General features: G+C 52.8%; 1 protein-coding gene across 9 annotated transcripts in view; it reads right to left on the bottom strand.

Moving 5' to 3' along the window:
* ELMO1 (engulfment and cell motility 1) overlaps positions 1-13,742 on the bottom strand; it is a 505,561-nt gene that overhangs the window by 67,931 nt on the left and 423,888 nt on the right. The window lies entirely within an intron of this gene.

The raw sequence follows: 13,742 nt of genomic DNA, 5'->3' as shown, positions 1-13,742 counted from the left end.
GCCAGAGGCCCCTCATGACTCTTAGAAAAAGGAAAAGGGATAGAATTTTCCTCTGTTTCTCAAATAATTTAATGATAAAAATAATAAGAATTTCAAGAAAATGAGGTACTAAAAGCAGCACTCAGACACAGGCATAGAAGATTAATTCTCACACCTGTGGTGTGCATATCAGAATCACTCAAAGGATAAACAAAAACTACAAATAACCAGGCTTCAAACTCCCCACCCCAGAACAGAGTGGATCATCTCCAGAGTGGGGGGAAAGGAGACCAGGGCTGGGGTCTGCAGAGCAGAATTCAAAAAGCATCGAGCCCTGCCCAGGTTAGCTCAGTTGGTTCGAGCATTGTCCTGACACGCCAAGGTTGCAGGTTCGAACTCTGGTCAGGACACATACAAGAATCAACCAGTGAGTGCATAAATAAGTGGAACAACAAATCTCTCTCTCTCTCAAATTAACTTTTAAAAGCCACACTAAAGATAGTTTTAAAAGAAACGAAAAGCACCTACACTGAGCGAGGGATCGTCCACCTGCCATCTCACCTGCCACTCATGTTCTTTGCAGCCCTGCTTTGGAAAACCTTCGACGGCTTTTGCTAAATAAAGCTGCACCCGAATTGCTCAAGAATAAATATATTCCAAAATACATGACTAGTGTATACAGTATGGCACTCCATCTGCTCTTCCCAAATACTTGAGTGTTAAAAGCAAATAATGTGTAGATAAGTCTATAAATTGCTACCTCCAACAAAACACAGCAGACTCACTTCAGGGGGTTTGGGAAATATTGTCTTTCCTTTGGTTTATCTGTAGCAAGAACACTAATCTGTAGGAGCAGGCAAATATGCGTTCATTGATATTAATACATTGGTTCAGTCCGGCAGTCATTTAGTCAACACCTGGGCTAAAAGCACTGAGGATGTACTTGATTCAAAGGATGGTTCAGTTGATTTATAGTAACTTAGCATCCATAACAAAGATCATAACAAAGTGCACAAACTGAGGGGCTCTCCTTGGCACAGCTCAACAGTCAAGCAAGTAACTGTGCTCCTTGGGTTGGTCGATCCCAGAAGGCAGAGGATGTAACTCTCTCTGTTGGGCATCAGCACGTGCTTCCTGGGACCCAGCACTTGGTTAAGATTGATGAGAACAACCACTCGTTTCTCTATTGAATTCCCCACAGTATTTAGCACCACGGAGTCTCTCCAGAGCAGCTCAGGTGCGAGGTGGAGACCTTTGAGCGTGAAGACACCCCCCACCCCCACTCTGGGTCAGTCCCTGAACCAGTCTCCCTCACCAGTGGGTAAGCTGGGGCGGGCTCTAGAGAAGCCGCCGTCAGTAAAACAGGAGACACGTGGGTTCTGAAGTCAGCTCACCCTGGGCTTGAGACCTGGCTCTGTCACCTACCGGCTGAGTCTCCGTCTCTGCGTCTGGGAAGTGGGATCATGACGTCAGCCTAGCTGAGCTGCTGGGGGAGTCAGGTACTGGGTGGGCAGTGCCTGCACCAGCGTGGACCAGGGGCACACGGACGTGAGGCTGCTGCTGCTCCACGGCGAGTCGTCCTGCGAGAGCTCTGGCCCCCGGCGCTCACCGAGCTCCAGCCCCCGTCTCTGTGCTCGGGGACGCACACTGGCTCCGGTGGGAAGGTCTCTCTGATCCAAACCTCTCAGCAGGAAGGAGCCCGACTGGCAACTCGGCTGCAGCAGGAAGAGTCCATCGAACCCTTTCCACCCCCATTCCCTGAAGTCCTAGCCCCTCTCATCACTCAGTGTGAAGTTCATAACTGAGACTAAGTGGGTCATTTGTAACTAGAACGTGCCACCAATGGGGACTGTCCCTGGTGTGCCAGAAGTTTCCCCCCCACTCTGGCCTCAACAGCGATCCGACATCGCCCTTGGGCATTCTAGCCTGGACTAATGTCTGGTAGCTTTTTCCCCTGGACCAGACTTAGACTTCATCTTCTCGCCTGGCCTGCAAGACCCAGATCTCACCCCTTCTGCCCAGAGCTATGTGCCCCTTGGCCAAGCCCTTCCGGAGCCGACATCCAGGGTTGTGGACCAAGTCAAAAATTATTTGTGGGACACAAGAGTCAGCGAGTCCGTAACAATGAACGACAGAGGGAGTGAAACGTGTCACTCCTTAATTCCGAATGAGATCTGGATGGATCGGGCCGTGGGACAGCTGCCTCGCCCCAGTGACCATCACCTGGCGCTACCTCCGGAGGGACAGAGACCTCGCAGAGCTCCGAAGAGTCCCTGTCTCCGGTGCGGCTGATTTGTGGACATTAAAAACGATGGCCACAACCTCCAAAACAACATGGTTCTTTAAAATTTAATTATAACACGGTGCTTGGTTTATATCCTAAAACATAATCTGTCACCCAATCCATTTAATTTATGTATCTACATAATGAAATTCATGTATATATGTGTGTGTGTGCATGCACATGCACATCTTTTAATGAATATCAATAGATCACTATGGTTTTATGCATGAAAGCTTTTTTTTTTTTTTTTTAAAGCTGGCATAGAACATACCCACATTAAATCACTCCCCCGAATGGTAAATTTAAGGACACAACTTCCCATGTTGCTTTCTGCCGTTTTACTTTTCTGCTGTCCGACTACCTTGCCTCCCACGAAATGTCACCTCATTCGAGAAGTCCTTTCTCACTGCCCCACGAGTCACTCTCTTCTCTGCACGCCCAGCCCTCTTGGATTCTCAGGTCTGAGTCCCTGTCCTGATCAGTTAGTTTCCCTGTCTGTGAGAAGCAGGGTAGCCTTGCTGTCAAGAGCTGGCCCACTGGGCCAGACAGCCATCCTCCCTCAGAGCTGAGCTCTGCCACCGATGAGCCCTGCGGGCTCGTCAGGTCACGTCACCTCTCTTGGCCTCAGTTACTTCAGCTGCAGTCCGGGGATAATAACCTCCTCGTGCTCCAATAGACCGTATTTCCTCATGTATAAGACGCACCCTTTTCCGAAAAAATTTGGGGTCTAAAAACCAGGAGCGTCTTATACAGGGGTTATGGCATTTCAAATGCCGTAGATGGAACTGAGGACAAGGCAGTATGTGAAGACAGTGATTCATCATCCGATACAGATGAGGACAAGCTAATGGATGGGAGTTTTGACAGTGATGAGGAGTGGTGTGAATTTTATGATGAATAAAACTTGAGTTCAATAACTTCATGTAACACGTTTTTTTTTCAAATTTCAGGCCCCAATATTAAGGTGCGTCTTATACACGGAAGCATCTTATACGTGGGCTCGTCTTATACGTGGGCTCGTCTTAAACGTGGGGAAATGCGGTAATAGCAGTAATGATCATTACTACCACTATTACTACCACTATTACTACCACAATTACTACCACTATTACTACCACTGTTACTACCACTATTACTACCAATATTACTACCACTATTACTACCACTATTACTACCACTATTACTACCACTGCCCGCTTCCCACCTGGCCTGTGACCTCCCTGACAGCTGGATCAGTGGTATTGTTCATACACGCAGGCATTCCACAGACGTCCACCACGTTCTCCAGAACCCTTTATTTGCAATTCTGAAAATGTTCTTCAATGGAGCAGGGGTCCGGACAGGAGTCGTAGACTATCTGCACTGCTGTAACAAACGACCACAAACTGCACAGCGTGTACACAACAACAGGAATTCGTTTCTCAGAGCTGTGGAGGCTGGGAGTCCAAGGTCAGGGTGTCGGCACAGCTGGCGGGGGCTCTCGTCCTGGTTCACAGCGGCTATGGTTTTCCCCCGTGTCCTCTCGCGGCAGAAGGAGCTGGAGAGCTCTGCGGAGACCTCTTCTCTGAACACCAATCCCGTGCATCAGGGCTCTGCTCTCGGGGCCTCAGCCCTCTCCCAAGGCCCCATCTCCTCACGCCGTCATCCATGGGGGTTAGGGGCTTGACGCAGGACTGGGGACTTGTCATCCATGGGGGTTAGGGGCTCGACCCAGGACTGGGGAGGGGCACGCAGGCACTCCAGCCATTGCAGGTTCACTGCAGACACTCTCACGGTCACCACACTCCTTCCTCTCTCAAGGGTGCCCATTACCTGAGCAAGCCCTCTGACGATCACCTCTGTCTGTGGGGCATTTGCTGGGCTGTAGCTATGAGCATGTGCCCAGGTAAGGTCCAGCCATTCAAAGGGGGTGGTCGGAACTCTCTCCCTTCTCCTATGGACACTGTCCACTGTCCACTGTCCTTCCACTTCCTACCACACTCCCCTCCCCTGCATCAAACACGTGGGAGTCTATGTCCTTGCTCCTTGCTACCCGATTTCTTCTGCTCCCCTGTAGGAACAAGGCAGAGTTCAGGGAAACGGAGCATAGCATCTATCTACAATAATAACATGTAGGTGGTCAGGCGTCCAGTTGTCCCACTGAAGCCACGGGACATGGGAGGAAGAAGGGAGGCTGTGCCCGGGAGCAAATCTACAGATCCAAGAGCTCTTTCCCTCTGAACACGCTTTCTCTCGACCCCCAAATGCACAGACACCCACAGACTTCTATTTGTTATTTTACCTTCTACCCATCAACAATTTTTTCTTTTTTACCATTTTTTCTCCCTTTTAAAGTCAGATATCACAGACTAAAAACAACAACAACAACAAAAAAAAAACCTCAACAGAAAATTGAGTTCTTTTTTTTTTTTTTGCAAGCCTCCTCCACCAGGCACTTGAAAAGACATTTTATTTATTCTTGGCTTTTGGGAAAATTTCAGCCTACAGATTATTTGTCATTTTTATTTTCTCATTGTGGTCAATTTGTCATTATAATTAGTTTAATTCTTGGGTCCTGGGTCTGTTCCTTCTGAAAACTAAGAACTCTTCCCTCACATGACTTGATAGAGAAGCGAAACAGGGAAGACAAGAGAAAAATACGAAAACCTCTGTCTTATAAGCGAGTGTGACTTAACAGTGAACCTGCGTCCGCCGGGAGGGGGGGGAGGGGGTGCGGCGGCCCATCTCCAAGCCACGGTCCACGCGCATTTGCAGCAGAGGCCGCGCTCGGCTGCCTGTGGGAGTCAAGGTCTAAAAACCTCCGTTTCACATTTGTCTTTTGTGACAGCTTAAAAAAAAAAAAAAGGCTGCATGTTAGCTTAACACTTCATCCTAATGACATATTTTATATGGAAAACGCTCACAAGAGCTGTTCCCGGTGCCTCCTGTCTTGTTAAGGGTGATAATGGGTAAGAACAGCCACAATTAACACGGTCAGGGAGGAGGAAGGAGAAGAGACTGACATCAGCGTGGGCACGAAGACGTCCCTTGCAGCACCCCGCCCCCTCCTCCTCTGGGCATCCATCCGCACTTGTCCCCACAAGCGATGTCTCCTTCTAATAAAACTTCCGTTATTCCAGCACATGATGACAATAGCGTGTTTCCCAGGGAGTGGAAATACTCGGCTGCTGATCAACGGATGAAGGACAAGAAAGAGACTGACGTTGGTCAGAGGCGTCGGACGGGACGCAGCCTGCAGAACCCCTCGGTTTGGCACCCTGACGGCGAGCGCGGTTTCTTCGGCAGCCTGGCTCCCGTCCTGCAGGAAAACTGTGTGTGTCAACACTGCGTCTTCAGGTAGGAGGATAAAGGTAAACAGGAAACGCAGTTTCCAGTGTAGGGAAACACCGTTCCAAGGGTGCCATGACGACTGCCAACCACACGAGGAGGGAAACGGGATGAAACGCCTGGTGTTGGATGCGTCTGCAGCGGACGGCTGGGCTGTGGGCTTGGAATCAGCGACAACTTACGAAACGGAAGTGGTTGGGTGAGGACCGTGGAGTTTTCAACTCACCTTCTAGAACTTAGAATTTAAGCTGAATGCATTCTTTAAAAAAAAAAAAAATTATTCTTAAGAATGGCAAATCCTAAATTACTTCCATGGGACTGGGGTCATGCACTCGTTCACTCAATCACATTCAGGGAGTGTCTACTTTGTACTAAGTATCAGAAACTCGGCAGGGAACATAAATAATTGAAACATACCATGAGAAGAACCATCGTGAACCCTGGGTTATTAGCTAGAGAGGTGGCACCAATGACAAGATGCTTGAGCTGGGTCGAGAATGCTGAGTAGGGCTCGAGCAGGTAGAGCAGGGAGAGGAGGAACATTCTAGGTGAAGGTATGAGGGAGCCTGGCCCGTCTGGAAAACCAGAAGCAGCTCTGGATAGCTGGGACACAAGGGGGCCGCTGGGCAGAGGGGAGCTGGACCCCCCCACACCCCCCGCAGGCACCACGACAGAGCTATAAACAAAGGGTGAGATGGCCATCCAAGCTGTGTGTTGGGACCGTCATGTTTCCAAATGCTGCCTGATCCAATCAGACTCCACTTCCAAATTCTACATCTTGATCTCATTAAACATGCATCGCCTAGACCAGGGGTCCCCAAACTACGGCCCGTGGGGCCGCATGCGGCCTGCTGAGGCCATTTATCCGGCCCCCCGCCGCACTTCCGGAAGGGGCACCTCTTTCATTGGTGGTCAGTGAGAGGAGCATAGTTCCCCTTGAAATACTGGTCAGTTTGTTGATTTAAATTTACTTGTTTTTTATTTTAAATATTGTATTTGTTCCCTTTTTTTTTTTTTTACTTTAAAATAAGATATGTGCAGTGTGCTAGGAATTTGTTCATAGTTTTATTTATTTATTTTTAGATTTTATTTATTAATTTTAGAGAGAGGAGTCAGAGAGAGAAAGAGAGAGAGAGAGAGAGAGAAGGGAGGGAGGAGCAGAAAGCATCAACTCCCATATGTGCCTTGACCAGGGAAGCCCGGGGTTTTGAACCGGCAACCTCAGTGTTCCAAGTTGATGCTTTTTACCCATTGAGCCACCACAGGTCAGGCATAGTTTTTTTTTTATAGTCTGGCCCTCCAACAGTCTGAGGGACAGTGAACTGGCCCCCTGTGTAAAAAGTTTGGGGACCCCTGGCCTAGACTGCTGCCCTGGCCTGAACTTCCTGGGGTAGCTCCCCTTTCCTGGCAGGAATGCCTCTCTTTCTTCTGTGGGCATGTGCTGGGTCTGGGAGCAGGAGGCTTGCAAGCTCACGGGCTGGAGGTGGCGCCCTCCCTCCCCACCCGGCAATGCGTCACATCACCACCGCCTTATGTAAGGTGCTTTGAGACCAGGGTCCTCCCGTGGGGGGAGCGCAGTGCCCTGCGCTCACGCCGGGGGCCCTCCCTATGGGGACGGGGTGGAAGAACCCTGGCGGTGCACAAAAATCATGACCACAGGGGACCTCAGGATGCATCTGTCCTCACGGAGCTGCCTTTAAAAACACACGTCGACAGAGCCAAGTAGAGACACTGAGTGGAAACGGGCTTCCTCCTGTGGCAGCAGCACACGGGGTGGCTGGCTCTTCCTCGGAGAACACGTAGTTGGTAAACGCAGAGCAAGCGTCTCCCGAGGAGAACAGGGCTCTGTGAGCTCACCACAGGCTGTGGGGGACGGGAGGGACGTGGAAGGCTCGTTGTCCGATGGATGGAGAGGACCGACCCATCGGAGAACAGAGAGAGAGCGGTGTCCCCACGGGGGTGGGGGGGGTTGGCAGTGGACAACTGGGAGGGGAGTCGAACAGGGTGACCAGTGGTCTGGGGCGGGGCGGGGGCAGAGCTGATCACCGAAGACAAACGGAGCACAGGGGCCCTGAGAATGGTCGTGTGTTCTCAGCAGGGGTCTCAACGTGGGACAGCTCTGCCTCCACCCCAGGGACACTTGGCAGCATCTGGTCATCTTACCCAACTGGAGGCAGGGGTGGGGGCGGGGGGAGAAGGGGGTTCCTGGCATCCAGTGCCAAGAAGCCAGGGATGCTGGAACACTGGCTCCCACCACGCACGTCCTACCCGGGACAGAGAATGATCCGGCCCCTTGTCAACAGCGCCGAGGCTGAGGGCCCCTCGACACCTTAAGGAAGGGCATTTCTGCCCACGCCCAGCCTCGACTGCGCTGCCCTACTCTCCACGGCTGCACCTGAAGATAGCTGCCAGGAGACTTAAAAAAAAAGAAAGAAAAGACACCGTAATGTCTAAAAATAACCCCATTTTTATACTTCAAGGAACAGACAGCGCGATCATTTTTTCGTGACTCTCCGGGAGCCTGAGCGTTTCCGGAGGCTGTGAAGAGGGGCCCCGCGGTCTATATATAGCCCTCCCGTCAGATCTGCGCGCCGGCCTCCTCCCCTGGCCTCTCCAGGCTGGCTGCTGCTCGCAGCCAGAGATAAGGCCTTAACTGATAAAAGGATTTGATCCCTGGCAGGGTCATGGCCAGAAGCTTCCAGGAAAGGCGTCCTTCCTCACGCCCCTGGACACTCTGTCCCGAGCATCCGGTCCCTTTCTTGGTCTCACCCCGTTTCGATTTTCCTGGTCTCCCAATTCCGGGCCTCGGAGCCCCCTCGGTATTTGAGGCTCTCCTTTGAACTCGACCTCCTCTTGCCCTTCTGACTCGAACTGCAGAAGCAGGCTGGAACATACATTTTCTAACAAGCATTTTTTTTTTTTTTTTTTTTTTTTTTTTTTAAATTTTGGAAAGGCAAACAAACGGTCCGACCGTGGGTCATTAAACACCCAGACCCCCCTGTCTGGTTCTTTCATCAGGACAAATCACCTTGTCGTCATTTTCTTGCAACAAACGTCTGTGAGCGCTGCCAGGCCGCAGGAGAAATTTGTTTAATCACACTCTCTGGGGAATGAAAGGCTCCCAGCCACGGGTGGATGGATGCTTCTCCCTCCAGCCTCATGGCCCGCAGCATGGATTCCAACCCTAGGCCCCGCAGTCACGCCAGTCACTGAATACAGATGACCAGCCCGGGCCAGAGGAATCAATCTCGATTGTACGTGTGCTCTGAGCTCCTCCCCGTTTTCCTCCACGGCTCGCCCTCCCCCCCCCCTCCCCCCGACCCGGAGCTGCGCTGTCTGGCTTGGCTACCACTGCGGGTGATATTTTTACCTCCCTGCCTTCCCTCTTCCCGCCCGCCCCTGTTACATAAGGAAGATCCCGGCCGGCAGCCCCAGGCAAGGAGCTGGGTGGAGGGAAGCACTGGGAATACCTGACTGGGACTCGGCTCGTTTCTGCTCTGCTCTGTAAGTGTCAGCACGCTGTGCCCTGCCTGTGGGGACCACGGCGGGCTGGACTGTCCCACGGGAGGGCAGGGCTGAGACCCCCAGCAAGCCCCCTCATTGGACAGATGAAAAACCAGGCTTGGGTCCCGAGTGACTGACTCAAGGTCACCTAACCGACTTAGTAACAAGGTTAGGGCTGTGAATTTTCAAACCCGGGTGGGCGATTTATGCTTCTGTCCGCTGTGCGGCTGGGTGAGGGGCCGTGAGCCCTGTGCATTGGACCCCCACCCCACCCCAGAGTCCCACTGGGGAACTGGACCACTCAAACCAAAGCAGGAGTCCCAGATCTCAGCCTTTCCCAGCTTCGGGCTGCACTCGGAATTGTACTTAAACCTCAAGTGATTAAACCTTCCCTTCTCTCTCCTCCCTCAGTGCGAGGAGGAGGGAGAGGCAGGGAGGAAACAGGACCGGACCTCACACTGACTCCGCAGGAGGCTGCATTCATGTCCCCTCTGCCCACAGGCACAGGAAGAGGCAGGAAAGGATGCTACGATCTTCCATGGGGGGCTGTCATCAATGCACTGACTTCTGAAACCCCAGGCCTGTCCTTCTGTGTTCCCAACATACTAGGGTCCATTTCCTATTTGACGCTAATGACATGACTTAACTTTTCTACACACCTAAAGCAATAGAATCCTGCAATGTACTGTTTCCTGCTTTTTAAATTAATTTGTCCTAATTCCCCACGTGCTGGAGGAAATTAAATCCCTGTGACCAGTTTGGGAGCAAACACCACACAATTGGCCCTCAAGAGACTGGGTCCTATGAAGTTGTCCATGGGTGCTTAGCAACCATTGAAAAAGAGGCCCAGTCCTTTAGTTTCAAAAATTGTAACACCACCACTAAGGATTACCACTTATAGAGCACTCACCACATACAAGCCACAGGTCTAAATGCGTTACGGGGTTTAATTTATTTTGTTGTTTCAACAACCCTAAGGGGCAGCAGATACTATTATGATCCCCGTTTTACAGATGAGGAAACTGAGGCCACTGGCTTGGGGCTGCACATCTAGCGAGTGCAGAGGAGCGATCTGAACCCAGACCGTCTGGCCCCGCGCTCCTCACTCACTGTGCTACCCTGCCTCAGCAGAGGCTCCCTGGCCGTGAGTTTCCTGGCCAAGGAAATACCGAGAGGACACACCGGAGACTTACGAACGACCAACCACCCCGAGGTTCTCGGCTCAGCCTCGGGTTCCTCACCCTGCTGACCCCCACGACACCCACCCGTCACACCCGCTCACACCTTGTCGAACATGGGTGACACGGAACGCCCTTTAGAACCTGCTTCTCATTCAACAACCCCACGTGCAGGAATCCTCGTTCACATCAGTGCCAGCAAACTTCTGGAAACTTCCTTGGCTGATCTTGAGCCGCCAGGGAGGAGAGAGCTTAAACAGCCTCCCCCTGAGGGAAGGCAGCAGGGACTGCAGACAGCGTGGCTTCCTCACACCCCTGCGGGATTCCCTGATTCATCTGCAGACACCCCTGAACCCCCCGGCATTTTTGTCGGGAACATCTAGAAAACTGTGCTAATAGGTACACTCTTTTTTTTCCTAACTAAAACATGGGTGTTGGGGGGCAGGACTCGGAAAATGACGAATGGGTGGTCGACCCACACTATGGGTCTGTGACCTTCCTTGGTCCTCTGCCCTCCTTGACTCCATGGAAGTCACTGTTCTCATTTCGCTCTGAGGGGACTGTGCTTCCGACTGAACAGATCTGTCAGATGAAGCTGTCACATCGTGTGTCCAGCTCCCCACCCCCCCACCCCCACCTGTGGCAACAAGCACCCAGGGCCCAGCCAACGAGCGGGAGAGCTGGACCACGGAGCTGGATGATGGGTCAGGCCGATGGACGTGATGTCCGGACTACGGTTCCAAGTCTCACACCTGGGGCGGTGGTGGCGGCTGCTGCCTTTGCTTTTTCTAAAATTAATTTCTGACTTTTCACCCGTGAGTGCAGGGGACCCACGACTAGCGCGGTTTACTCCGCCGTTTCAGATCGCCGGCTACGGTTCCTGACCGAGCGCTGCCGTTTGGGAGTTTCGGGGAGGTTTCTGAGCCCGGAGGGAGACGCGGTGCGGTGTACGGGGACGCGCATGGGGACAGGTGTCAGGCGGGGCCCGGCCCGAACCCTGAGTGGAACGCTTTGTGCTCGCGCCAGTCTGGGGAAGCTGCGTATAAACTTTCTCCTCTGGAGCATCAACATCTACTTCTGCAAATTTCTTTTTTAAAGGGTGTGTGGATTGAGTACAGTGCCCAGGACCAGAGCGGGCCACACGCAGTGCCAGATGGAGAGCGGCCAACGCCATCGTCTGCAAATGAACGCAGTCTCTGCGTACGAGCGCCCGCCCTGCCGTTCCCCCGCCTCGCGCCGTGATCGGCTTCCCCCCTCTTCTGTGTCGTCGGCTCTATCTCAGTGTAGACCCGGGTTACAGAATCCTGAGGCTGGAAGGGCAGAGCTGCAATCTGACCCTACACAGGTGGCCCCAAAACTGAGAACTTCCCACGGCAGTACCACCTCCAGTCCCGCCTTTGGGAGACAGCACCAAACTGCTGTGTTGTTCGCGGAATCCACGCCCCCTTCTCCCATACCATTAGTGTCACTCTGGAAATCAGACCTGAAGGACCTGGTTCACACTAGAATGTGAACGACTGATAGAGGCCCACAGGACCCTGGCACATATCATGAAACTGGTTACTTTTAAGGACGGCTGTTTTAATTTCTCCCATAGGCTCGAGGGGAAGAGGTTTTAGGGTTCAAATCACACAAAGCAGGTGACTGATCTCTGTTTTCTGGGATGCCAGATTTGAACTCAACCCGAATAAATCACATCACTCAACCTCTGATTATTCAGAAAGCCGAGCTTCATCTCTAAGGGCTTTAGCATTTTCCTAGGGTGTTGGTAAATCTCTGGAAAAACCTCAAAAGGCAAATGAGGGAAAAGAAGACTCAGAAGTTTCTTTTTTTTTTCTGTTCACTTGTTCGCTAAGAAGATAAGCTCCTTTGAGCTCAAGCGAGGTTTCAGGCTGAAACCCCGGGATTCACAAATGCGTCTTCCCGCAGCCCCAGAGAGCAGAAAGCTGGCTGCCTCTTGACACCTGCACATCTCCCCCAAAAGAGGATTATTCTGAGATGTTCTGAATCGCCTCCTGCCTCCTCATACCCTGCAGACACCCGGGCTGTGACAGGGGACGCTACGCCTCCCTGTCCAATCGATAGGCCTTTAAGTATATCAGTCGGGGGGGGGGTCACCAGTCAGAAAGCACCCTCTGTAAGTCCCGCGCGGAAGGCAATGACAGCGGCCTCGGTGAAGCACAGCGCTCTGTGTTGGAAAAGGTGGGTCTTTGATAAGAACGGTGTATACTCGGCCATCTATCTATTTTTACTCCCGTCCGGGAAGTGCTGACCAGAAAAGCAGCAGGAGCAGCGACACCCTGGAACAAAAAGATAATCTCGACATCGATTTCAGGCCCTGCTGCCTGGTTAATAATAACACTTGCCTCTCCAGAGCTGGCGGGCCAGCTCTCCCTCCAGCCCGGCTCCTAGTTCTGAGTGTAAACGGGAGCTACACTCTAAACGCCTCCAGCCATTCCACCCCCCCCCCCCGGGGCTGTCTGCAGAGGCCCCAGGGACTCGGCGCCTCCGTGGAGAAAGGAGAGAGGAGTTTTCTACCAGGCCGGATGTGAAGAAGAGCGTCTCTGCAGGACAGCCTTGTACCCAAGCATGCGTTCTGTGCCTCTGCCGCACGCAGAGCCCCAGGGTGTGCGTGTGCACGCGTGCGTGTGTGTGTGTGTGTGCAGCGTCTCTGCAGGACAGCCTTGTACCCAAGCATGCGTTCTGTACCTCTGCTGCCTGCAGAGCCCCAGGGTGTGTGTGTGCACGCGTGCGTGTGTGTGTGTGTGTGTGTCTCTGCAGGACAGCCTTGTACCCAAGCATGCGTCTGTACCTCTGCTGCCCGCAGAGCCCCAGGGTGTGCGTGTGCACGCGTGCGTGTGTGCAGCTCTCTGCAGGACAGCCTTGTACCCAAGCATGCGTTCTGTACCTCTGCCGCACGCAGAGCCCCGGGGTGTGCGTGTGCACGCGTGCGTGTGTGTGCGTGCATGCATGTGTGCGTGTGTGTGCGTGTGTGCAGCGTCTCTGCAGGACAGCCTTGTACCCAAGCATGCGTCTGTACCTCTGCCGCACGCGGAGCCCCAGGGTGTGCATGTGCGTGCGTGCGTGTGTGTGCGTGTGTGCACTGTGTCCGTGCACGAATGTAGATGGTGGACTAGAACGGCAGGAGGGACCCAGGGCCGTAGAGCCACACTGGCCGTTGACAACCATCGTTCCTGGATGGTTTTCTCTGGTCACACACCGAGCTAAGCACTGCCCCTGCCCCCAGCAGGAAGGACGCTGTCCGCACGCTGTCACACTGCCGAGAAAAGCCAGTGTGGAGAGGTCAAGAGCTGTACTCAAGGTCCCACGGCGAGTAAGCAGCGGCGGCAGCAGACTGGGAACCAAACAGAGGGTAAGGGGAGACACTCGAGCCGCACGCTTGACTCCTGCCGTTGTCAGTCGAGGAGTTGCCTCAGTGTGGGAACCCCGGCTGTGGACCCCTGCCGGGC

This window comes from Saccopteryx leptura, chromosome 12 (assembly GCF_036850995.1).
Source record: "Saccopteryx leptura isolate mSacLep1 chromosome 12, mSacLep1_pri_phased_curated, whole genome shotgun sequence".
Taxonomy (NCBI): domain Eukaryota; kingdom Metazoa; phylum Chordata; class Mammalia; order Chiroptera; family Emballonuridae; genus Saccopteryx; species Saccopteryx leptura.
Note: the sequence above shows the minus strand (reverse complement) of the source record. Positions and strands in the feature narration are given on the sequence as shown.